This window comes from Peromyscus leucopus, unplaced genomic scaffold, assembly GCF_004664715.2.
Source record: "Peromyscus leucopus breed LL Stock unplaced genomic scaffold, UCI_PerLeu_2.1 scaffold_1076, whole genome shotgun sequence".
NCBI classification, from domain to species: domain Eukaryota; kingdom Metazoa; phylum Chordata; class Mammalia; order Rodentia; family Cricetidae; genus Peromyscus; species Peromyscus leucopus.
The window spans coordinates 1,674-29,070 of NW_023504200.1; the positions used below are offsets into that span (position 1 = coordinate 1,674).

At 49.2% G+C, this 27,397-nt stretch overlaps 1 pseudogene; it reads left to right on the forward strand.

Moving 5' to 3' along the window:
* LOC119087069 lies at positions 1-26,896 on the forward strand (annotated as a pseudogene).
* Positions 26,897-27,397: the final 501 nt, after the last annotated feature.

Below are 27,397 nucleotides of genomic sequence, written 5' to 3' on the forward strand. Positions count from 1 at the left end.
GTCAGCAGAGCTGGCTGTGGCCGCCAGCCGGAAGGTGCCGCACCCTCCTTCACACAGGATAGCCTCTGGGGACCCACAGAGCCTGTTCTGAAAAGCATGTCTCTTTGTGCCACAGCTCTCTCATGACCTAAACCGCTTTAAGGCGCACTGTGAGGAAAAGATGAGAGGCCTGGTGGCCAGTACGGTGGGAGCCGTGGAGGTGCCGCAGGCAAAGCACAGGCAGGAGCGGAAGTAGTGTGGCTCCTCCTTACCCTCTGCAATGAGCATGTGGTCCAGAGCAGACCATGCTGTGCACAAGGTAGACGCCATGTGCAGCTCAGCCAGAACAGTGGTTCTCAAAGCATGGCCCAGGGCTCCGGGTCACGTGGGCATTTCCTTAATGTCACCAAGGGCCATCCTTAACGACCTCTGGACTCGATCTCTCAAGAGAAGGGAGGAAGTTTCTAGGAGCTTGCAATGTGTGATATATCACAACAGATGGCGTGTGGAGTCAGCAGTGTCTGGAGATTCCCAGCATGCAAAATAAATATCAATTTTGTCTTGGAAAATAAAATCATTTCTCATAATTATGTCATTTAATGAAATGCAATAGATTTACTATCTTTTAAATAAGTATCAATATAACATTTAGAATTGTTACCAATTTTAACTTTACTGCTATTACTCTAGATTAATAAAATAGAAGAGAAAGCTGTAGGGCATTCCGGTCTCTTAAGAGCCAAATGACGTAAAGCAAGCGCCTAGCAAGCTCAAGGCCCTGGACTCCATTTCTAGCACCGCTCAAAAACACAGACATGACCGTGACATTTAAGGGGCTCCTAGGCCAGAAGCTTGAGAACTGCTGACTTTGCGTATCTTCGTCTTTGAGGTGTTTTAAAAGGGCACTGTCAAGTAACCTCCCTGACTCGCCATCCCCTTGGTCCCGCGAGGTTTATTCATGTGTTAGATGGGTTCCCCTAAAACTAGATGTCCTTGGAGCCAGCTCTGGCAGGCGGTGGTGGCTCCCCTCCTCGGCATTTATACACTAGGCTTTCTGAAGCAGGGCAGCCTCCCCAAGAGAGTCATGGCACCATTGGCCAGCATCCGGTTGTTCCCCGCAGGGCAGTGAGGGGACCGAGGCAGATCCATGAGATAGCTAGCTCCAGGGTTTTCCTGGGAGCCCTGGGCTCTCTGCTAGTTGGGGTAGCATGCCGCCACGAAGTCAGCTCCGTCCAGCTTAGGACGTGCTGCTGAGTGGGGCCAGAGATGGGAGCAAGAGCTAGGAGCATGAAAAGCAAGAGCCCCGCCTTCAGGCTGAGCCTGGGGCGTGTCTCCTTACCTCCCAGAATTGAATCTTACCTGCCTAACATGGAGGTGTGCTTTGGGATCTGAAGGGCCCCTTCTGCCCCTAGTCTGCGTTCCTCTGCTTACTCTGATGTGGTCAAGTGGGATTGGGTGCAGCTGCCCATGGTTGGGGTCAGGAGGAGGCAGGGCCTAGAAAGGTAGCTACCGTGAGCTAAAGAGCTAGCCCTTGACAATACCAACAGGTTATGGTCATGGACTGAGGGACGCAGCAATTAGGATGGGGACAAGAGTCACTTTATAATTTTTACCACTATGGGAAAGAATGGTTATAAAAGGGACGGAAATCCGGAGTTGGGTGCTGGGTTGGAAGTGTAGATCAGGGGTTAATTATAGCTATGTTGAATGGTCGTTGACTAGAAAGCAGCAGTTTCATCATTGGGAAGCAGGGGACTTCAGTGTAGACGCTCCCAAAGACTGCCAGTAAGGACTCCTGTCCCCCGGCAAGGTGAAGTGGTCAAGAGCAGGTAGCAGAGGGCATGAGCTGGGAGCTCAGTTGCCATGGCAGCCTGCTGAGAGGTAAAGCAGACTTGCCAAGAGGTTGGTGTGAGGGACGCTGGCTTGTGTCTTCACCAGCCTCTTGGGTTTTCAGGGTCTGCTGCCAATACCTTCAATCCCAGCTGGTTAAAGAGTAAGGAAGGAGATGCCAGCGTGTGCCAAGGCCACTCTTGGGCACCTGTGGCCCACATTTGAATGTGAAGTCACAGCCCTGGCTGGAGGAAACCAGGTCCAGTGAACTCAACCCGCATGGGCTGTTGTCGTTCAGATGTACATCCCAACAGAGGGACTGGCTGTCTTCTTCTCACCTAGGCCAGTCTCAGTCCACTCTCTATCCCTGACTTTTCTTGCCCCTCCCACCAACTGGGTGTAGACCTGGGACTTGTCAGGAAGGACCCCTGTAGAGGACATCCAAAAGCTTAATTGAAGTGAGCATGCATTGACCTCTTCTGACCTTAGATTAGGGGCATGTGACTGCTGCCGCTTACAAAGCTCCCTGTGTTTGGAAGTTACTGCAATATAAAAACAACAACAACAAAAACCTTTGATGTAGCAGGAAGGTTTTTGAACCATGTCAAGAAAGTATTGACTCTTCTTTAACAATAACAAAAAACAGAAAGAAACCAAAAAAAAAAAAATCAGAAATATCTCAGAACCACAAACACATACTATAACCAAGAAGCGTCTCCCTAACTGAAAAGCTCATTGCAGGTCCTTTTTCCACTCAGACTACTTGACAGTATCTTTTAAAGTACCAGCAGGTGACATCGCGCGGAACCACCCCAGCTCCCTACTCATTGCCTCTGCTTTACAGATGCAGAAGCTCATGAAGGCAGCCAAGGAGGGCACCAAAGATGGGTTGGAGAAGACCAAAGCCGCCGTGAAGAGAGGCCGTTCCTTCATCAGGACCAAGTCTTTCGCTCAAGGTCCAGAACCCATTTTTTGCATGTAGCATGAGCTGGCTCAGCTTTCTCTTCTCTTATGGCACTGGCTGGTGCAGGGTGGAGGCAGCGTGGAAAGTTCCTGCACTTCCCCTCAGCACAGAGACTTTTGCTCTAGCCAGCTGACCTAGGCCTGCCCATCCCAAATGAAGGAGAGGGTTGCCCATTATGGCCCCGCGTAGTTGGGATATTGAGACTCGCTGGCAAAATACGGAAAGGGATGCATACAATAAAATCAGAAAGTTAAGGGAGTCTTTGTAAATAGCTATCTCTCTGGCTGCCTCCTTTTACTAGAGGGTAGTTAGTACCCTAACTGCCCCCCTGTTCCCCTTCCCAATAGCCCTCAGTGCAGGGACTCTCTGGATTTCTAGTCTCTTCACCCATCCTAAATCAGACTGGTGCATGACAATACTGGCCATGCATTGGCTCTCCCAGTCTTTGTCATTCTGCAGGGACTAGGGTGTATGTCAGAGGTAGCCATCTGTTCAGGCGATAAAGAAGCCTTCTTGCTGGTGAAGGAAGACTTGCTGCTGTCACAACGCTCAAGTTTTCCTAACACTCACTAAAGGGCCACAGCCTGTGTGGCCTGTGTGTGTCCGGGACACTGAGTGCTGTCACTAAGCTGTAGGCACGAGATCCTTTGGGTCAGAGGAAGTTCCTAGAGTTGAGATACCAGCTGGGACCTCGAGGCTTGCAGAGGCCTCCGGGATGCGTGCAGCTGTGAGCTCTGGCTCAGGATGAGATGGTTCTCTTGGGGAGTGGGGATAGGAGAGAGGTGCAGTAGCTCAAAGGTGTGTCCCTAAACACACCAACTGTCTGCACTTCCCAAGCGGCCAGACCAGCAGCTTGGCCTGAGCAAGAGTTCTCTGTCCTGGATGTCTGTCTCAGTTACCTGGAAAGCTCCTTAAAAGCATCACTTGCTGAAGTCCCAGCCAACAGCCTCTCGGGTTCCCCAGCCATCCAGTCAGCCTCTCTCTGTAGCAGGAATATTAAAAGTTCTTATTAATAAAATCAAACCTGAGGCCAGTTATTGGGGGTCAATGCTGGTAGAATCAGAGAGACAGAACAAGCCACATCTATCTCACCTTGCGCAGTTCCTCAGCTGGTCCTGTTTCCTCAGACTAGAAGCTCTGTGTCCTCATCCAATGGCTCTCAGCTGAACTGATGCTTCAAAGCTTGAATGCTTAACCAGCCAAATGCTGAACCAGCCAAATGCTTAAACAGCCAAATGCCTCTAGTTTCTGGTCCTCATGCCTTATATACCTTTCTACTTTCTACCACCACTCCCTGGGATTAAAGGCTGGCTTTTCTGGGATTAAAGCCGTGTGTCACCATGCTTGGCTATTTCCAATGTGGCCTTGAACTCACAGAGATCCAGAGGGATTTCTATCTCTGGAATGCTAGGATTAAAGGTGTGAGTGCCACCATTTTCTAGCCTTTGTATCTAGTGGCTATCTGTTCTCTGACCCCAGATAAATTTATTAGAGTACACAATATTTTGGGGAACACAATACCACCACATCTCTCTCTTGGTTTCTCTTACCCGGAAGCCCTCTGTGACCCCTGCTTCCAGACACACTGCACTTTCTAGCGTACTCGGCTCTGCCTGGTTTTTAGGAGTGGATTTAGTTCTGGTTTAAACTTTTCTTCCCAGTGGTGGGGATGGAACTAAGGGCCTGGCACACGCTGGCAAGCACTCTGCCACTGAGCTGTATCCCCAGATTTAGTTTAAAGTTTTTGATTTTTGTTAAAATGGTGCTCTTTCGGACCCCAGTGTGAGAAAGACAGGAAGTGAGTGACTTCCTTGACTAGGTCCCACCTGAGTCCTCCGTGATTACAAAGTGTCCGCTCTTAGCCCGTCCCTGCTGCTTTCCTGTTTCTGATTTTTTGTTGCTGTGTAATGTTAGAAACCAAAATACCTTTTTCTGCTTTATCGTTTGGCTACATAAGATACTGAAGATAAACTTCAAAAATCTCAATACTGGCTGGGCGTTGGTGGCACACGCCTTTAATCCAGTACTCAGGAGGCAGAGGCAGGCGGATCTTTGTGAGTTCGAGGCCAGCCTGGTCTCCAAAGCGAGTTCCAGGAAAGGTGCAAAGCTACACAGAGAAACCCTGTCTCGAAAAACAAACAAACAAAACAAAAATCTCAATACTGATGCTTTATTACCCTTGTGGAAGAATTTTTTATTGGGTTTGCTAAATTTTCAATTTAACAATAGCCAGGTGGGAAGTATGTATTTGAACTTGAAATGCTTACACAGAAGATTTATTTTAAAACACAGCTTATTTTACTATGCTATGATATCTTAAATACAGAATTTTGATGTGAGGCTCATGCATTCTTAACTTTTTTCCTTTTTTAGATCAAAGGTATTGTTTTGAAGAAGAGCAGAATTTGTTCATTGATGTGGACTGCAAGCATCCAGAGGCTGTCCTGACCCGATGCCCGAGGGCTTGTCTCAGCAACAGGTGAGCGGGTCACTGGTGCTCACACTAGAGGACCAGCTAGTGTCTCTGAGAACACACTATCACTGGGGCTTCCACACTTTGCCCCTAAACCAGCCGTGAAAAGCTCTGGTCTCAGCTCTGGCCTCAGCACAGTTCCCTAAATACCATAAATATCACCTCCAAGTGGAAGTTTGAGAAATGTGTGGGACTTAATTTCTTTGTCACACTTTATTTATTCTAGTTCTAGATACTTTTATAGAGACAGTAAGACATAGTGGACCATGCCTGTAGTTTTAGCACTGTGGAAGTTGAGGCAGGAGGATTGCTACCAGTTTGAGGCCAACCTGGGATGTATAGCCAGACCTTATCTCTATAAAACCCTTAAAGAGACAATATACAGGTGTGTGTAAAAGATGTATGTATAGGTGCCTAAAATTGAGATTAAAATGATAGACCTTCTTTTTAAAGACTTACTTATTTTATGAATGTGAGTGTTTTGCCTACCTGTATGTAAGTGCACCGTGTGCATGCCTGGTGCCCAAGGCAGTCAGAAGAGGGTGTTGGATCCCCTGGAATTGGCATTACAGATGGATCTGAGCCACCATGTAGGTGCTTGGAACAGAACTTGGGTCCTCTGCAAACGCAGCCCATGGTCTTAACCCCTGAACCATTGTTCTAGCCCATAAATGATAGACTTTTAATAACTAATGCAATTATCTGGATGTGATTCATTTCCTAACATCTGACAGTAAGTACAGAGGGGGGAAAGTCAGTGGTTTCTATTTGACTTTCCTTGGTAAAAAGGAAGAGAAAACACAAGACACAGACCATAATTCAATTTGTGAATAATACACAGATGAATAAATGAAGACTCATGACAAGTTAGAGATGAATCAGTACCTCGGTAGGCAGGCTGATGATAGATAGAGGTGCATAATCATGTATAGGTAAATAGATACAGACTGTGGACACATAAAAAGAAAATAACACGCTACGTTGCAAAGGTTAGCGTTGAAAAGGTTAAAGAGGATATCTAGGGGCTGTTAATAGACTTCAGGCCCAGTTAGCAAGCTTACCTTTTCTGAGAATTGAAAACGGAATCAAGGCAGAGTGGCAGTGAGTAAAGAGGTGTGGTCCATCAGCGGGGTTACACAGACAGCCTGGGAGCCGCCTGGTTAATTACCAGTCATCGGGGCTGAGGCTGAGATGCACTCCGGAGCCCGTGATCCCCAAAAGCCCTCTCTGTCTGTGTGCATTTTACAACAGAGAAAGCTGGCCGTGGCGGAGGTGAAGGATCTGAACCACGCCTCACAGATACACGTGCGAAAGGCCCTCTCTGAACCCCTCTCTCGTGCCCAGCTGGGGAAGTGAACCTGAGCTGCTGGCCAGAAAAGGTCGCTGACAGATTGTCACAGGCACAAAGAACCTCTCTCACTGCCTGGGCTCGCCCACCTCGTGCGAGCGTGAGTTATAACAAGGGAGAGGCTTACCGTCAGCATTCTTGACGTGATCTGACATTACTGTTCCCAGCATTTGATCCTATATAGGATCTCAGTTGGGTACCCGGGGAACAAAATATATGAATGATACCCGGATCCTGTTCTCTGTCCACAAAAACTCCTGTGCCAGACAGGAAGCCTCAGGGGAAATGCTGTCGCATTGTAAGAGGAGGGCAGCTCCACAGAGGAGGTGTGGCTCGGCATAGATCCCGAGGGGTGCGAGGATAGAAGGAACCTGAGGACCCAGGCAGCCACGAGCGAACACACATCAAACAAAAAGAACAGGCTGGGACTAGACGGCTGATGGGCTGAGACCATAAACGAGGGTAGAGTGTGTGAACATGTGATGGCAGGGACGGGGCCTATCTTGAGACACTGGCAGGGTGTAGGGTAGCTGGGGTACTGAGCTAGGGTGTCTGGCTGTGTGAGGAGACAGTACATAGAGCTGGCTGTTTGTGAGGAGATAGTGAACACAGGTGTGTGAGCTGTATGTAGAGATAGTAGTGTGGGATGTGTGAAAGTGAGGGAGTGTATGGGGTATGGAGATAATGAATGAGAGTGTGAGGAAACCGTGGGTAAGATGTGTGATGTGTGAGGAGATGGGGATACAGCACAAGGAGGAAGTGGCCAATAGTTTGTTGTGTGTGTGTGCGCGTGTGCGCGTGTGTGTGTGTGTGTGTGTGTGTGTGTGTGTGTGTGTGTGTGTGTGCAGGCAGGCAGTGCCATGATATGTGTTTGTGTGCAGGTAGGCAATGCCATGATGTATATGTGTGTGTGTGTGTGTGTGTGTGTGTGTGTGTGTGTGTGTGCGCGTGCGCGCAGGCAGGCAATGCCATGATATGTGTGTGTGTGTGTGTGTGTGTGTGTGTGTGTGTGTGTGTGTGTGTGTGTGTGTAGATTAGAGGACAGCTTTCAGGAGTCAGTTTCTTTCCTTTCACCTTGGCTTCTGGTGTTGGGACTCGGATCTTCAGACTTGGACAAGTGTTTTCCCTTTCCAGCCATCTGGCCAGTCCACTCGTAGGATTTTAAACAGGAGGTATGACACCTCCCAATCCCAGCAGCCTCTTGGGTGCTCACTGTGGTTAGTGGGACAGGGGGTGGTGGTGGAGGTGCCCTGTGGGTTACCCAGTGACTGTAAGTAGAGACATCTCTGCAGAAAGGCCCGTAGACCACACTAGGATTAGCTTGGTCACATTGACTGAGTTTAACCCCAATTCACCACTTGCATGGCTTGGTGATACTGTAGTAGTTTATGAGGGTCAGTGGAGGAATTTGAGTTTTATTTTGGCACTCTTGACCCTGAGCAGGGGTCCTGAGTTCTGTGTTCTTTGTTCAGCTTGCTGTCCTACAGTTGTGATTCACATCTATTATTTTTCTCCCTGGCAACTGAGTTCTCCTTGAGAGTTATGTCTTTAAAGGTTAAACTGGGGGTGTTGATGCTTTTGGATTCTTTCCCCCACTCCCTTTTGAAAGAGAAAGAAGGTAGTGGAAGTAGACAGAAAGGCTGTGTGTTGAATATTCTTTTCCATGCCCTAATTTTGGAAGGGGTAGGACAGCTCTTATTTATATGTTTGAGATTGTTAGTGAAAATTATTTGCATCCTGAGGGCACTGAATCTTATCAGTCACCCACAGCATCCCCTATAAGGACAGGAATGGCCATAGAAGGGTCTGGAACCTCTCCAGGCTCAGGCCCAATGAGGATTACTCATTCTGCTCTGAGCAGACCGGTCGCTCTTGAGGACAATACTGCCTCCTCTGGCTTGTTCTTTGGCCCTTGAATGCCCTTGGGTGAACTTGATCTCTGCAACTTTGGATTTGTAGTTCTTAGGATGATGTTACATCGCTGGGTGCTCTCTAATGCCACTCCTCTCTGGACATGCATTTGATGGGTCAGTTCTAAGTGCCCCCAAAGGCTGACATCACCTGCAGTAGCCAGGAAATCTTGATGACGGAGTGGGTTTTGTATGCTGACCACCTTATACCAGTTTCTGGTCCATTGACCTAAGGTGTTATCTCAGGGCCTTAAGATGTAGCTGTCTGAATCCTTAGGCTAACCCTTGGGCAGTGTTACTTCAGAGCCCCGGGGAAGGGTCTGGGCTTCTGATTTTTGGCAGAAACAGTTTCCTGGATCTGCGTGCGATCAGGAGTGTACCTTACAGCGAAGAACCTGTGCTTAGGCTGTTCCTGATGAGCTACGGTACTGAGAATGACCTCATGGCCACTCAGAGTGTTTCTCACCCCTGCTTCATCTGTATTTTTTGAGGCAGGTTCTGGATTGGTGGGCGAGACCGTCAGGAACTCACTAGATAGCCCTAACTCACCGTGAGTCCTCCTCCCCAGTCTCCTAACTACTGGGATGACAGGGATAAGCCACCCGGCCCTGTATTTGTACGTCTCAGTTGGTCAAGGGCTTGCTGCATGTGCATGAGGGTTTGACCTTGACCCCAGGAACCTGTGACAAACGTTGGGCATAGTGAGATACAACCCCAGGACTGGGGGAGCAGGCCAGGTGGTCCTACGGCTCCTTACTGACGAGCAAGCCTACCCAACTGGTGAGCCACACACCAGCAAAGTGCCTTGTCTCAAAAAAAATTAAAGTGCCTGGGGATGATAACACAAGATTGATCTCTGGCCTACACATCGTCTGTCTGTCTGTCTCTTACACACACACACACACACACACACACACACACACACACACACACACACACACACAGTTTCTTTAGATATCCTCGGAAGGTTTATTGCCGTCTTAGTTTTGTGGGTTGGATATGTAGTCCTTTTTGTAAGAGAGCAATGACTGTCTCGTAAATCATGGTTGAAATCGAACTGCGTTGTTTTTTTTGGGAGGAAATGACTTCCTGGCCCACTAGGTGGCATTGCAGTATCTTCAGATAATGCCATTTAGCAAGTTTGCCTAGAAGCGTTCTGGTGTGTACTGGTGTGAATGTGATGTGTGTGTGTGTGTGTGTGTTCACATCATGTGTGACGATGACGTCACACATGGCTATGTCGAGCATGAGTGTGTTTGTGAGTGTTGACTTGAGGGCAACTCTACTGTGGTGTTGTGCCTTATTGCCCTTCTGTTGGCATTGACACTTGCTGGGATGTACTTGGGGTAATGACAGTACCAAATGTCTCTCATGACAGGAGAGAATTGACCCGCTGCCCAGGTGGGTCTTAGCAGACAGTCAGTTCTTCCATCTTCCCAGGCATTCTGCTCGTCTGTAACTGAAGAATAATGATTCGTGGGTTGCTGTTGCTACTAGCATTATTTGATTGAGACTGAAGCTTTTCTGCCCTCAATTTATACATGGAACGGCACGTCGCTTAGTATGGAGAACTTGACACCTGACTGGTTAATTCACATCATGGATGTTGCATAAGCAAGTGTTATTCTACTTGTCCTGCTGTTGTTACAGTTTATAATTTGGGGTTTAAAGGATGACAGTTGTAATCTACAGAGGTGTGTTTTATACCCACCGTGCTACTTAGTTAACATACCACTTAAAACATTTCCTCAGAGGTCTCCTTATTTTTAAAATATTTTACATTTTTTGGAGACATGGTCTCATTGGGTAGCTTGGCTGGCCTGAAACTCGATAGGTAAACAGCATTGTCCTTGAACTCACAAAGACCCACTGCCTCTGTCTCTCCTGTGCGGACTGAAGATGCACACCACCACATCTGGCAGAAATGTATTTTTAATTCACAAGCTTTAACCTAGAAGTACAGTTTACCTGTGTGTGTTCTGAAGCAGTTTTCTACCCTCTTGTCTTCACATTTCTGACAGGTTCTAAGGAGGTACATCCTGGGTTCCATTGTTGAAAGTGAGAAGAACTACGTAGATGCCTTACGGAGGATTTTGGAGGTACCTAAGCACAACGCTGCATACTTCACACACCTTTATACATAGTTTTGCTGTATATGTTCTGTATGCATATAATTTATGACCAAAACATATACAAGTTTGAGAAATTCTCCAAAAAGTGTAAGTGTTGTGATTGTGTGCTGACAGTGAGAGTCACATGATTGGTTTGGAAGGGAGACTAACTCTCTTGCCACCTTGGGTGACTGAACTGTCCGTCCTTGTTTCCGGTTCAGCAATATGAGAAGCCACTGTCTGAGATGGAGCCCCGGCTCCTGAGTGACAGGAAGCTCAAGATGGTGTTCTATCGTGTCAAAGAGATCCTACAATGTCACTCCATGTTCCAGATCGCACTGGCCAGCCGTGTGTCTGAGTGGGATGCCGTGGAAACAATCGCGACGTTTTCGTGGCCTCGGTAACTCAGCAGACACCATTCCCCACCCTACCTGAAGCTTCGTGGGTTGTTTTCAAGGGTGGTATCCCTTCCCAGAACCCCAGAACTTGTAAGGATGCATGCTGATAAGTTAGTGGCCTGACCCAGTTTGTACCTTCAGGGAAGGAGCAGGGCCCCTTGCCGGGGGACAAAGGGGACTGTGCAGAGCTTTGAGACAAAGGACAGGTCCAGAAAGGCTTAAGTGTACACACTTTATCAGGTTTGGAGTGGCACAGTCACTTAACTGAGTCGTGCATTTGTCCCTGAGCAAGGGCCCTGTCCGTGTAGTGGTAAGGTCACCAGGCCCCTTCCTGATGGAGGTCATACTTTCTCTACATGATAGTCTCTATACCTGGTGACTGGGTAAAATGAGGCAGAAAAATACTGGGTGTTTTCCTCAAACCTTTGTTCTTTGGCCTGGATGTTTTGTTATGGGGCTCTAGGATTTGGTCCTCCCATGGTGATGCAGAGGAATATGATGCTGTAACGTTTGCAGGTGACATTTCCTGGCAACAGGAGCACCCCCCCCCCCCCGGAAGCCAAGGGCACAGTATTTGTGTGTCATGGATCTAGAGTCATTTTATCTTTCCTCTTCATGGGGGTTACGCACAGTGCGGGTTGTTTCCCTTTCCGTCTGGATATAGATGGCCGTGGAGGAAGCAGATTAGCTCTGTGATGATTTAAGGTCGCTGTCAAAGGGATAGAAGCATGAAGGTTTGTGGGGGAAAGTACTTGGATACTTAAATGATGCCACATTAGTAAATGTGGCAAACTTTTGACAGTTATTTTTTATTTGTTTATTTCTAAACAACATTTTATTTTTTATTGTGTGTGTTGGGGGGCGCTCATGTCGAGGCCGGAGGACAACTTTTCATAGTCAGCTCTGTTCTTGCATGCTCTTTGGGTCCTGGGGATTGAACTCAGGTTGTCAGGCTTGTGGGCAAGCACCTCTACCCTCTGAGTCACCACGCTGGCCCTGTGATATTTTTTTGAGACACTTGCTTCGTATTCCAGGCTGGCCTTGAACTCTAGGTGTCGCCGCCTCAGCTTTCTTGCGCGTGAATGCCGGCCGAGCTCTCTTCTCTTGTACAAATACGAGATGAAGTGGACAGAACAGTTTCAGTGTCAGTATACAGGACGGACGGATGGGGACACACACACACACACACACACATGCACAGAAAGGTTTATCTCATGTAAACGCTACAAATTATGCTCATGTCGGTCACCTGGCTGTCCTGGTGACACACGGTGCCTTTGTGAAAGAACATGAAGGTTGGTGCCGGGGACACCAGTCCTGCCTTGTCCTGCATCTTGAAGCCTTGGCGTTTGCAGGAAAAGAGGGGATGTTAGCATATGGGTGTCATAGCTCCACCTGGGGAAGGGGTCGGCCTTACCACTGTGTTTCCAGAGGTAGGTTGCGCCCCAAGGGAGGGTGTTGGGGCCGCTGTGAGATGGCCCTTATTCTCCTGGAAGCTGTGTCTGCCAAAGAAACTGAGAGCTGGCCAGCTGTGCTCCTCTGCAGCCGGGAGGGTTTACCTCCCCAACTCAAAGTGCAGGAACAGGTAGGTGTGGTCGAGGTCAGACCAGCCGTGTCCAGCCAGGTAGACACCAAGTGTACTGCAAATAAGAATGCAGGGAATAAGAACCACATGTAGCCACAGCGGTGTGTCCTGTGAATGCACCGTGAAGGGCGTGTTCCAAGCCCCGCTTCTCCACTCTCTGTTCTCCAGTTCTCCAAGTCCATGGTGCTGGACGCTTACAGTGAGTACGTGAACAACTTCAGCACAGCTGTGGCCGTCCTCAAGAAGACGTGCGCCACCAAGCCCGCCTTCCTGGAGTTCCTAAAGGTAAGCACCCCACTACCCCTGCCTTCGGGTGTGAACTGTGTTGTGTCTCTTTATGACGAGTCCATATCGAAGTGCCTTGGAATGAAGCTGGACCGAGGCATGCCGTTTATTGTAGAGAGTCAATACCATCCGATCCCTGGGTATGGGGAGCTCTGGGGATTTTAAGGCTGCATTACAGCTTTTGAAGGAACTTTGGTTTGCCCACCTTACAAGTGTACTTACATGAATATAGACATAAAGGAAGTTCAGTCAGAACCCGCAGGTGACCGGGCCTCCCATCTCGGCATGGTGTCAGGAGTGACAGTAGCTCACGTCCAGATTACGGTTGGAAATGATGCCCCCTTCCTGAGACAGAGCAGTGAGCCAAGGCCTGGAAAGGCCGACCGCTGGGAGGAGGGGCCTATGCTGGAGGTGTGGGGTTTGTGCCTCCTGATGTCAGGCTGAGAGCCCTAGCCCTTGCTGCCTTCTTCGTTCCACGATGGAGGGCATTTCCCTGGAGGTGCCGGTCTGCAAGAGGGCGCCACGTGAAAGCCTCCCTGAGGTTGCTGCACAGTGAACCAGACTGAAGTCCCCTTCAAGGACCTTGGGCATCCCTGCTCAAGTCTCATTTGAATGATAAAGCCTTAGAGCACAGTGTGTTCTTGGTCCTTGGACTGTTTTCTGGCTTCTTCTGTCTGCTGCCTGGGGTGTGCAGACACAGGGCACGTGTTCTTGCTAACACTGATGCCCGATTTTAAGGTGGGATACTTTCCCCTTCCCTTCTACGGAACACAGCTCAGGTCCCCACGGCACCACGGTCAGCTCAAGGAGGGCCCTCCAGAGATTAAATATCCTCTGGCTTTGGAGAAGCTGAGCTCTGTGTCCTGGAGCTGTGACATCTTTTCCTAGAGGGAACTGAGACATTACCAAGTTAGAAATTGATTTCCTCTGAGAGTTTTGTCAGGAACTTGATGGTGATAGAAACTGTGGCATTGCGGTGGCCACGGTCCCTCCCGGTGTTCTCCACCAGGGCCAGGTGACCTTGAGTCTAGGCCTAGCTAAGCCGTGCTGTTTACTATGCATTGACCTCACTCTGTGGGGTTATCATAAGGAGATGTCCCAGGTGTGGCCCCGGGGCCAGGGCCACCCAGGGTCTCAGGTGGTCCAGTACTGATGTCTCCCTGGGTGCTCAGAGATGCTGGTCAAGGTGATGAGAAGTGCTGGGAGTGACTTTCTCTCTGAAGCAGCCGAAGGGGCCACACCTCTCCTAGAGCAGACTGGGCCAATGTGGAACTAAGAATTCCCCCTAAGAATACTGGGAAATATATCAGGGCCTGAAATAGCCAGGTATGGCCCCTCCTCAGGCCAGCATCTGCAATGAGTCCTCCCAGGGGTTGGGGGAGGAAGTGTTTTCCACGTGTTCTAGAAAGTCTCTCAACTGAGCAGCCTGTCCATCATCCTCACTCGGTATGCCAGCAAGGACACAGCTGGGCTGACCCTCTGTTCGCACTGAGCCTGTCCTTCTTCCCCGTAGCTGAGCCAGGACTCCAGTCCGGACCGAGTCACGCTCCACAGCCTTATGATGCGGCCCATCCAGAGGTTCCCGCAGTTCATCCTCCTGCTGCAGGTAAAGCCCGGGCCTGCAGAGAGCATGTGCTTGTCACTCTGGTGAAAGGACCAGGACCAGGAGTGGGTGGGGTCCCAAGGCTCCCCCCTCTCGACAACTGCAGACCTCCTTTGCAGCTACAAGTAGATGGGCTGCCCCTGGAGGAGTCGGTCCCTAATCTACTGCTGTCACAGGGGATAGCGGGGCACAGTCACCAGCAGCCACATAGGTAGTGGCTGTGGAGACCAAAAGAGGGCACTGGAACTGGAACTGAAGGAGGGTTGTGGGCTGCCATGTGGATTCTGGGAACCAAAGAGGGTCCTCTGCAAAAGCAGCCAGTGGTCTTGGCTCCTGAGCCATCTCCAGACCTGTAAATTGTTAGTTTTTTGGTGAGGTTTGGTTTTTGGAGTTTTTTGTTTTTTGTTTTTTTTTGGTAGTTTTTTTTGTTTTTGTTGTTGTTGTTGACAGAATGTCATGTAATGTATATGCAGAGTAAGGACCTATTGGTCATGAACACTGGAGCCTTTTGGGCTGTTTGTGCCGAGATCTTTCCGCTGTTGAAAAGGCAGAGTGTTTGGGGGGAGTTGGTCATCCAGAGGTAGCAGGCGATGTCCACGTCTTTCCACAGCAGAGTTGGCCAAGGTGGGGGAGTTAATGGACCAGAATAATAGATGTTGAACATTAAGGAATCATAAGCAGCTACTATGAAGGACTGGTTAAGGGGCTGCCTAGGAGCTGTGCGAAAGGCCGCGAGAATGTTCGTTCAGAAAAGGCTGCCATTGGCTCCAGGGGAGCAATCGGTTGGCATGCAGTGCCTATGCAGGAAAGGCACCCGTGTGATGTGATTTCTGTGGTAACGTACACAAAGATGGGTGCTTCGTGATACAGAACCTGCTCAGTTCTGAGGAGGGGTGTTTGCCATGCTCTCAGCCCCTCCAGGAAACAACCCCTGAGCCCTGTTTGTAGCAGCGGGGGGCAGCGTCAGCCCCGGGTGAAAGTCAGATAGTTCCTGCTCCTCTTTGTTTTTTGTTTTTCGAGACAGGGTTTCTCTGTGTAGCTTTGGGCTTTCCTGGAGCTCACTTGGTAGCCCAGGCTGGCCTCAAACTCACAGAGATCCGCCTGCCTCTGCCTCCCGAGTGCTGGGATTAAATAAAGGCATGCGTCACCACCGCCCAGCCTATGAAACCCTTTTTGAAATAAACAGAACCCAGGACCCCCTGGAACTGGAGTCAGCCCTCTCACGCACACGTGGAAGTCCTCGTCGCCGCTTTTTGCTGCTCACAGCGCTTGCCGGAGCTTCCTTCTCGGGGACCCAGCTTCTCTGGCCCTTGGTCAGGGGTCAGTGATTGAGGCCCTCCCTTCAGGCTCCTCCCCCCGGCTCATCCCCGGTGATTTTTCTCTACATCCGCTGCACCGTGCTTGGGCAAGCATCGGTACTGTTTTCAGAGACGTCCTTTCCTCTATGTAGCTGTTCTCCGTGGTGGGCTTAGAGCACAGAGTAGGAGACGCTGTGACCCGGGCTGTCGCTAGGATTTGTCCTCCATGTTCAGAGCCCAAGCAGAGTAGGCCCGGTGAGATGGGAAGGTCCAGGGCCTTCGGATGGTTGAGCGAGCATCATCTTCCACCATCTTCCATCAATCTCAGCTCCCCGCATGTCCACTCTGCTCTCCAACAGAGTCCTCCTGTCCTTTGTGGCTCTGAGCCAGGCACTGGCTGCTCCTCTCTAGTGGGGCGAATCTGAAGTGGTGTCTTGTTCTCCGGAGGCTTGGCCTTCGCTGGAAGCTCATTGGCTAGCCCGTCCGTCTGTCCGTCCGTCCGGCAGTTATCTGAGCTGGATCTTGCGGCACCCTTGCCGAGTCGTCTCCGTCGGCACCTGCTGCTTCACCTTCCTGTCGCGTTCCAGGGATGTTCTGTGCTTACACCTCTTGATCCGGCCTTTGCCAACTCCAGGCTCATCTTGTCCAGCGTCGGCAGCTCTCTCAGCCTCCCGAGAGCGGAGAAGTGGGGGGTCTCTTCACTTAGCTGGCTTGAGGAATGCCGTATCTGGCTAGTTTGATTTTTTTCTCACTGTATCAGCATCAAGATTGGTGTCTTTACTAAAAGGAGAACATTGAATTTTCCCCCAAGAGGCTTAGAGATCTCTCAGTTCCAGCTGAGTACCAGGTGAGAGAGCACTCAGGCTGGCCTCGAACTCACTGTTCATCTCAGCCTTGAACCCTTGAGTCCCTGCCTGGGCCTCTGGCCTGCTGGGATGGCATGTGTCACCACACCTGGCCCCACTTCTAGCTTTTGCTTGAGAGTGAGAAGTTTGAGACTCTCCAGAGGTCACCGTAGGGTTGTTGACCGACCTCCTTCAGTGCGTTGTGTCTCTGGTGTTAGGGGGCCCCAGGGAAAAAGGAGGTTCAGGGGGTGGCCAGTCAGCAGGTCAATAGAACACACGCATTTATAGGTGAAGTCCACAGTCTTTGAGTGGCGTGGGTTACGGTAACCCCAGAACAATTGCAATAGAGACATCAAGCTCTCCATAACGGGATGGTAATGGAAAACGCTCGAAATACTGTGGAATTACCAGGTGGGGCATGGAGACTCAGCCTAAGTACATGCTGTTGGGAAAACTCCCTGTGGATGAGGTGGGTACAGTGCCGTGGCCTCAACCTGCAGAAGACATGGGGTCTGAGGAGCAGAGTGGGGTGTGAGGCGTGCCTGCATGGTACCATGCGGCGAGTCTTCTTCCTCAAGTTCGGGGCCTTTGTCGGGAGTGAGAGACAGGGCACACAGCCCCGCTGGGTGAACCGACCTTGTGAGTGTCGTCGGGTGCCACGGTAGCGCACTTAACACTGCTGGGGGACTCAGGGAGTCGGTGCATTTGCTTGACTCCAATAGAAAAATGCAGGCTGACTGCTCTGTTCCTGGCCACTGTTGGCTGTCTGAGATGGCGATACGTTCCTGTGTCGGGCCCACGCTATACAGTTTTCCATCAGCAGTTTCGTTTTTACACAGAGAGCTGACTGGATATTCAGCCAAGTGTTGAGATGACTCTTATTCCTCTCTGAGCCCGGACTCTCCTCCAGAGGTGGCCGGCAGCCCATGTCGCTCCAGCTTCCAGACTGAGTGGTCTGCTAACTGTGTGTGTGTGTGTGCGCGCGCGCGCGTGTGTGCGTGCGTGCGTGCGTGTGTGTGTGTGTGTGTGTGTGTGTGTGTGTGTGTGTGTGCTCGTGCGCGCGCCTCTCTGCCGACCACCCACGCCCCGCCTCCTGCTCACAGGACATGCTGAAGAACACGGCCAAGGGACACCCCGACAGGCTGCCCCTTCAGATGGCGCTGACGGAGCTCGAGACCCTGGCGGAGAAGCTGAACGAGAGGAAAGAGATGCTGACAGCGCTGTGAAGTCAAACAGATAGCAAAAGCCATCAATGAAAGATACCTGAACAAGGTCGGAGAGGGTTTCCTCGGCCCTTTCCTGCTAACAAGCCAGGGTTACGAACAGTTTATTAACTACTAGGGTAACTCCCTCTGCTCAGCTCGCTGTGGTGGGTAGGGCCGGGAATGCCTGGGACTGCACATAAAACCTTGACCTCTGCCACATGTTTTCTCAGGAAAGGGGATCATAGACTTGGTAGCTCCTCATTTGGATCTAAGAACCCCCAAAAGGTTAAGAACCACAACTCTTGGCTTTAGTTTCAAAATCCCATAATTTGTTACAGATAGCTGTTTGCCTTTATCCACCAGTGCTGAGCTGTCTGTACCCAAAAATGTGCCTTCCTTGGCCAGGCTGTTTGGACTTCCTCTTTACAGAAGGATTTCTTGCAGAACACTATTGACCTTCATAGGCTTTCACATGTATGTTTAAGACCCCGTCTGTGGGGAGGAGTCAGTCCACACGTAGGAACCGTGGTAATTTGTATGGTGTTATTCATTGTTGTTAATGCCACATTCATTTTTCTCCTCGGTGGGGGAGATGTCCTGCTTGACCATGACATCCAGTGGCTTCCTGCTGAGGAGTTATGCATTTTGAGAGGCAGTCCTCCGATTTTCTCATGACTGAAAGTTTTTGAATGGAGAATTACAGTCGCCTGTGCTCTTGATATAGTTTGTATCATTTAAAGTTGAGCGTCTCCATGGTGCTTGGTGTGAGAGCGTACTGGGAAGGAAGGCATACTGACTGCAGCCTGGAAGCACCTGACCTTGGTCCCATGCACAGGCCACCCACGAAAGGCCCCGTGATGCCGTTGGCTTCTAGCCAGTTTCTGAGAGCTAGGCAGTCCGGTGGTAGGCTAGGCTCAGAGGTGGGCCAACGGTGCTGTTGCCTGTTATGAGCACGAAGTGACATCCCATGGCACTGATCCGTGTAGAGCATCCTTGCAGGAACTGATGTCTCTTCAGTGACACACAGAGTGGCAGACTATGGGAAGACCAGACACAGCCCCTGGGGGATGTAGCTCAGTGGTGGAACACTTGGCGGGTTGCATGGAAGTCCTGTGCTCAGTCACTGATGGCGGTAAAACAAATCAAGCAGATCAAGACAAGGACAGCAAATCAAGTCTAGATACGGACGTAACTTGGCTGTAAAGTCAGTTGCTATGTGACCTTTCACCCCCAGTGCTGATATTGATAAGAGATGGAGTTTAAAACCACACGCTGAGCCCGGTAGTTTCTGTGGGAGGAGAGAGCAGGAGCTATGGGCCCTGAGTCCTAAAGCATGGACACTGTAAGGTTGTGTATGTCGGAGTCCCCTTCCTTCTCCTTCGCGTGAACCCAGAGGTAGTGACTGTGTTGGTGTCCTCTTTGAACACTCAGCTCCTCAGCAGTGGAAACCGGTACCTCATTCGATCCGATGACGTGATCGAAACGGTTTACAACGACAGGGAGAGATCATCAAGACCAAAGAACGCCGGCTCTTCATGCTGAATGACGTGCTCATGTGTGCCACTGCCAGCTCACGGTAAGAACAAGCCCAGGTCACGGGTCGCCGGCCTTGGCGTGACGGGCCGTGTCCATCAGAGAACGAGAGAGAGGCTGCGTTCAATCCCTCACCTGAACTGCACCGAGCTGTGGCCAAATCCAGTACCTTAATGAAAGGAAACTCATTGCAAGCTTTTTGTATCATCATCATCATCATCATCATCATCATCATCTAGTAGTAGTAGTAGTGTTAGCATTAATTTTATTATTATGCCTTGCTGAGGGTGGAACCCAGAGCGTTACACACAGACCAATCTGGGACTGGGTTGTTGAGGGTCAGTGGGTCTGCTGGTGGAAATCAGGTGTGTCCAGGTGAACTCAGGTAGGCCGGTGCTGGAGCTGGCCTGCATTGCGCCCCCGACCTCCCTTGTCCCTGTGGCTCTCGGCTGTCATTTAGCTGATCCTCTAAATATACTTCGGATGGGTGTTTCCCAGAGTGTTTCCATTTGTGTAGCGGTAACGCCTGCATTACCGATACCCGTTCACCATGTCGAGCGAAGGGCTGCGGATTAAAAAATAGAGACAAGAGACAGCGAGTCATTCATACGATTGGATGTCGAATGCCTTTATTGAAAGAGGGAAGAAACCTTAAATACATACAGGCTTACAGCACAAATGGAGGAACCCCCGGAGGGCAGAAGTTCGCTGTCAATGGTCTACATTCCAGACCCAATGTTCTACATTCTTGCATCTAAGTTGTTAACGCCCAAAATGCAGGATACACAAAACAAGGAACTTCCCTTAAGCATTCAGAAGGGTGGATACCGGCAGGGAATCTGAATAGGGAGGACATCTGATCAAGGTCAACAAGCAAGGCCGCAGCCACTCCCAGTCGGGGCCAGGGCCCATGGCGCCCACAGGTCCCCCCTTTTTATTAAATGAGCTTCTGACTTAGGTTGCGTGGGACCAGCAGACCACCTTACCCGTCATAGAGACACTGCCCAGGCCACACAAGTGCTCTGTCTTAGGTTGATGGCAGCCCCAAGCATTACCCGTATCTGAATACTCATTATCATACAGACTCAACCATGTGAGCTGTAGAGTGACTGCTGCCAAAGATCTCAAAGTGGCACTGGGCTTGCAATCTGTGTGACACAGAAAAGACCAACAGAAGTCTGAACCCACCATAGCCAGGAGGCTAAAGGCAATTGAACCATTCCCTTCTTAAACGAGCCTTACTGCAAATTGGAGTCCTTGTAAGGTGGTATCCCATAAGCAAATGGAACTTGAGTTTTAATAATTTTTTACAACTTACAAAGCCAATTATAATGTATAAAAGTGGAATTAAATTTATCATGCCAATAAGAAGAAAGATTAACTAACTGTGGTAGCTACTTTTGCTGCAGGGTCTCCATTGTGCTAGCTGTAGTAACCAATTATGAAATAGCAATCCCAGAAACAATAGCAGCAGTGGCCACCACTGCTATAACAGCAACAACGGCAACAGCGATGTCAGAGTCTCTTCTGGAGCGTGTGAGCATCATCTGTGTCTAGCTGCCACGGTCCACTGGCATGGACACGGCTCCAGGAACACGAACCACCAAGGCCCATTTTTCTTGATCCAGCACTACTTAGGCTGGCAGGTCTGCAAGAGAACAACTGAGAAACATAAAGAAAACAGAAAACAAAAACAGCAAACAAGGAGCAGAACTAATGGCCTCAATAATGGCTACATTCAGGCTCACAAATTTTGAGGTATCTTCAAAAAGGCTAGATGAATTTCAGGAGGCAAATAAATGTTGCACAGAGCCATTCCTGAAAAGTAGGTACTACACTAGCTTGAGGGGGTTGCAAAATGCGAAAAAGGCTTAGCTGGCATGCTACTGTTACAACTGAAGTTCATTGACCTTCAGAGTTATCCTTAATCTCCAAGGTGTGATACATTCTCAACGTTTTGAAAAAAGTTACCATACATTACCTTCTGAAGAATCCAACCACATGGCTACAGTTCCTAGGCTTACAATAATGTTTGCCAAGGCTGGCCGTATTGGGCTCTCAATCCCCATTGGCATCAGAAGGGGAGAGTTTTTTACGAAGGCCAAATAGGTCTCTGCCATGTTGGGATTCAGCAGCAGCCACAGGGCACACACAGCGTTCAGGAACCCAACAGAGGAATTTCATTGTCCTGCGGAAAGACACAAACAGATCCCCGGCCCACACCAACACCGGATCGGGTCCCCTCCAAGTGCCAGTAGAAAGATCTTTCCATCGCACCAGAAGATGATTTGCAACAGGAGCCCTCCAGTGCTTATCTGTAGCAGATACTCCAGCAGAATCCACCAATAAAAAATTAAAATATATAAAACAAGGGAAAGAATAGAATGTGGAGAGGAGAGATGAGCCCCTAACTCCCCCCTTTTTACTTTAGCAATATAAGTTTTTAAGGTACGATGGCAGCGTTTTACTATAGCCTGCCCTTGAGGATTATAAGGAATACCAGTCTTATTAACAATAGAAAAATCTTCGCAGAATTTTGAAAATCCCGTCCCAAGTTCACTGGAATGTCAGGTAGCACAAATGGTTGAAAAGTTTCTGTATGACCTTCCTCATCCTTCCAATTTAAAAGTAGCTTGTTCTGCAATGGCGTCTGAGCTGTGCCAATACCTTGTAGGTTAGAGGTAGAATCTTTAAGGGGCCAATTGGGATCTCAGGATTCTTGTGAAATTATAGATATATCTAGCACCAGAATCCAATAATCTTTCAATCTCAATCCCATATAATTTTATTTTTAATTTAGGCTGTTTATCATTGATAACTGTTTGTCAAAACACCTTTTTTCCTGTACTTTCAAAGCCTCTAGTTCTATATATCGGCACCATTTTGAATTTAAAATATGAAAGCAATAATAATTGAGCAACTCTATCACCAGCTTTTGTTTCCATGGTCCTTTTTACATATGCCAATAATAAAAGTATTAAATACAATCTCTTTAGGATTTGAAGAGGTAAACTTTAGGTAATACTCTTTAGTATTTTTATAAAATCTTAAAAAGAGGATTCTTTTTATAATCAAGTAACACATTAACACAAATAGCCAATTATTAACAATGTGGACCAAACAATTTACCTCTATTTTATTTACTGTAAAAATAATTTTGTAACCTTTTTATCAGGAAGAAATTACCATTTATGGGTTTATCTTAACAACATTATTTAATAAGCTAATAACCCAATTCATTTCAGGTGTTATATTTTTATAGAATTAAACCAAGAATTTCTAGAAAGCAACTTAAATTGCAGAGCCAAATTTTCAGTAATGATCAACAGACAAGAGCACATAAATATATAGTTTCAAAATATGAATTTTGTTCCTTTAGTTTATCTACCATGAAATCCAAACATTCATCCAAACATTTATCAAGACAATCAAAAGAACAGAACATCCTTTATTCAAACAGCATTGACTTAGCATTCAATGTCCTGACCGAAACCATTTTTCACCAGAAGTTAGGCCCGGTTTAAACTTTTAGTGCTAGTCCCTTTCCAGCCCAGCTCTCGCTGGCTTGCTCTCAGTGCTCAGGCTCTATTGCCAGCACCTGCCTGGCCGCACTCCATCACGGCTCTGCTCTCACCGGCGTGTACCTGTCCGCCTCTGCTTCGGGCTATCTCCTGTGCCTTTGTCCGCCACAGCCGCTGGGCGCCCCGCACACACAAACTCACATTTAAACTTCTATTCCATGAAGGGACTACCTAATAACAGTTATTCCCACCATAAGGGAAAACAGAAAAACATTTCCACGAAGGATCTAAATATTGAATTATTCCCACTCTGAGGGAAAAATAAAAAACATTTGAACCAAAATTAAGCAAACAGACAGCAAAACTTTAAGCTCTGGGCTCACTTGCTGTTCAGCCAGCAAGCAATGAGGCTACCTGCCGATTCTTTGTAATTCAGATGCTGCGCTCTGCACTTGCGGAAGAAAAAACTCAAGAGTTTTCAGCTATCCTGAAAACTCTACAACTGGAAAAAGTCTTTACATTCTCCATTACCACTGGGAAGAGGCTTCTCTCTTTCCTTCATCCTTTCTCTACAGGGCCCAATCTTTAGGCCTAGTTTCAAAATTTTTTCCCCTTTTTACCGGGAAAATTCTTTTTTCTTGATTAAAATTTTTTCTCCCTTTTCTAACGGGAAATTTCCTTTCCTTCCCTCTTCTCTATTGGGAAGATTTCCTTTTTCATTTAAAATCTTTAGCTGTCTTGCCTTACTTAACTTTGGTGCCTTCCTGCTTCAACAGTCCAATTAAACTGACTGTGAGCTAGCTGCACCCATTTCAATCCACTCTTACCTTTAAAATGCCGGCCGCCTTCCAAGAGTGTCCGTCAGCTGGTCCTTCTTTCTCAGACCTCGGTAGGAACCTCCATTTGTAGCGGTAACGCCGCATTACCGATACCCGTTCATCATGTCCGAGCGAAGGGCTGCGGATTAAAAAATAGAGACAAGAGACAGCGAGTCATTCGCCACGACTGGATGTCGAATGCCGTTTATTGAAAGAGGGAAGAAACCTTAAATACATACAGGCTACAGCACAAATGGAGGAACCCCGGAGGGCAGAAGTTCGCTACCAATGGTCTACATTCCAGACCCAATGTTCTACATTCTTGCATCTAAGTTGTTAACGCCCAAAATGCAGGATACACAAACAAGGAACTTCCCTTAAGCATTCAGAAGGGTGGATACCGGCAGGGAATCTGAATAGGGAGGACATCTGATCAAGGTCAGCAAGCAAGGCCGCAGCCACTCACAGTCGGGGGCCAGGGCCCATGGCACCCACACATTTGGTCTATCCCCACCTAGTCCCCATGAGTTCGGTCGCTCAGTTGGGCATCAGGACGGTTCCCCAGCACATAGGTACTGTGTAAGCTGAGGGAATCTGGGAGGGTAGGCTCCCCGTGGGTTGATGTGGAGCCAGCTCCAGTAGCGGGTGAGAGGCTTCTGCCGGCCTCGCGGGAGCCGTCGAGGAGCCTTTGGTAACTCACAGCGTCTAGCCAGGAGTGCCTGCTCCGTGAAGGCGCGTGGCGCCGCATCTGGGCTGTCCCTCCTGGAGAGCGGGCTGGGAACCGTGCAGCTGCGCACCTCCATCCCATGACACTTTATTGTCCACCGTCACCCTTGTGAGTAGGTGGCCACCCTCCTCCCACCACCAAGAGTTCCAGCAGAGAGGATATGTGAGTCACCCCCCCCCCCCCTCGCCAAGCCTCTGACTCCTTGTCAGCAAGTGAAGGGCACTGACCGTGAGGGTCAGGCTGGCCATGCAGACGCCGTCTGGAGCACCCTCAGTGACATGGCCGTCACTGTGCCTGTGCAAAGTCGCATGAGCTGTGGGCTCTGCTGCTGCCTGGTCATAGGTGTTTGTGTCCCACGTTGTGGTAAGGAGAAGAGAATACATAGGTTTTGTTTCACTTCTGTATGCCCAACAAATGCTTCAGTCATGGAGTATGGGATGTGACTTAATTTTATTAATTGATTGCGATGTAGCCGTACAAGGGTAAAGAGGAAGCTGGAGGCAGCCCGGATGGAGCTGTCAGAGCACATCTCTGCACACTTGGGGCACTTTGTCCCGACTCCTCAGACATGGTTGCTGTGAGTTCTCAGGTTCTGAGTGAGATCGTGGAGAGGATTTTGCTTGCCCATCCTGCTGAAGGCCTTAGCTGGAGGCCTGAGCTGGAGCCAGTGACTGCTGTTTGCAGGGGGATCCCCAGTGCCGTGGCAGTTAAACTGTTGCTCAGGGATACGTGAGGGATGAGCGGCATGGGAACTCGGCCCCGTCCGTGGTCACCCGTAAAGTAACAGCCTTCTGTTTGTTCCAGGACCTCACACGAAAGCCATGCTGTCATGAGCCAGAGGTACCTGCTCAAGTGGAGTGTCCCTCTAGGACACGTGGATGTGATCGAGTACAGCGGTAGCTCTGGCGCTGGGGAGCACAGGCACCATGCCGCCCACGCGCCCGAAAGCCTGGCCGTGGTGGCCAATGTGAAGCCACGTAAGTGACGGTCCTGTCCACTCTCCTGGGAGCTGTGGGCAACATGAACTCTGAGCCTGGCCCTCATGTCCCCCCTGGAGCTGGAGTGGTACATCTGTTGGGATGGCAGTCTGCTGCCTTGGTCGGTCTGTCTGTCTGTCTGACATGATGGAGCTCTGTCTGCATTGCATTGGCTACAAGGTGCCAGAAGTCCTTGGGCAGGCTCTGCTGTGTGCTGACTGGCTCCTCGTTTCTTCAGTTCCCCGTGGGGAGCTCGTGCACGTGGCCTTCACAGTGAAGTGGGAGGGGTGGCGGTCCTTTGGGAATGACTTGGCACTGCACAGTAGTTGGGATCGCTATCACCAGTCATGGTTCGGACTGGAGCTTTTGATCTGAGAGCAGGAATCATTGCCTTCTCCTCCTCTTCTGTTTTAAACCTGACTAAAGACTAGCTAGATTTAATGCAGTGGTTGACCCCAGCCTCTATACTAATTAAACCGCAGTGAATGGGAAACTATCCATAAACCTTAACAAGCATTAACCTTTCAGATTAATTTGTTTTTTGACACATCCAGAAGCATGAAGGCAGGCATTGAAACTCAGCCGTTCTGGTTGGGCATGAGCATTTAGGAGAAGATGGAGCAATGAGTATCCGGCCTAATCCCCTCTTCTTTTCTAATTCCCAGAATGTTAACAGTGGAGTCATCTGCCTCGGAGGCTAGTTCTCTGAACATAGTATCAGTTAGTAGACTCTTGAATGCTGACTGTAAGTTGTACCCCCTACTTAAAGCAGAATTTATCGAGACTCTCCACTAGACTTGAAATACCCAAGAGTGTCCTAGAGCGCCAAGATGGATTACAGACAGATGAGCAGCGTGAGGAGGGAAGGGAAGAACGGAGGGGGGTGGCGCAGGAAGAGAATGATTTTCCAAGTTGTCACAATTCATATCTTCCCAAGTGGTCTCAAGAATTCCCTTAAATTATGCAGGAGTGTCGATTGCAAGTGGTGGTGTACCTCTGAACAGATGACTGTGTTTAACATTGCTGTCAGTGTTCACGTGTCTTTGTAGCTGAGATTGCTTCTCAGTGTCCAGACAGCTATTGATAATTCTGATCATCTGTGCACACACAGACTTACCTTTTCCTATCATCTTTCTATTGATGACGACTTGTCAGAAGCAAATGCAGAATGGGGTTAGAATCAGTAAGAACCATTAAGAGAAAGTATGAAGCAGGATGGTTTGACCGGCTTCTGTGGACGGAAGAACCGGAACAGGATTCCTCTTATTGGAGGCCTGTGTGTTGCAGTGACCTCTCCGTACCAACTGCTGTGCGGCGCTGACTCATCCTGGAGCACCCGCCTTCTCTCTCCCGCTTCACTGTGAAGGCAATGACGGGAGCTAACCGGGGAAACTGACGGGAAGAAGAGCCAGCCAGCTCAGAGCTGAGCTTGCCCACTGCCTGAGGATGAGGTGTCGGGTAGGATGCTGAGTGTGGGGCGGCTAAGGGGAGCTGCTCCCGGAGAGGGGAGCTGTCCTCATTCCGAGCTCAGGATCACTGCTGGTCTGTCTTGTGAAGAGGAATTCGGAAAGTCCTTGGAGACGTGCAGACTGCCCTTTGCAGGCACCGAGTTGGTTTTGTGTCGTTAGACGGCCCCGAGTAAAAGCCGTTTCTTGGGCGTCCTTTACACCCTCTCCGACAGTGAGACGGTTGTGCCGTCTTCTAGAGAATCGCTGTCTGCTCACTGTGGATGAACCCACGTCTTGGCACGGCGTGTCTCATCTTGCTGCTGCTGCTATTGATGGTGGAATACCATGCCCTTTGAGGTGGTAACTTAGTGGGTGGGTGACTTCATCTGTTCATCTCCCCTTGGTTGCCGTTCCTTATCCCCCAGCTTTACAGCGTGCCATGTGGAAGGCATCTGTAGGACGAATTAAGAGCGCTGCCGTTCCCAGTGGGCGTTGGGCGGTTTAATGAAGCATTGTTGTTCTTCGCGATTACTGATTAG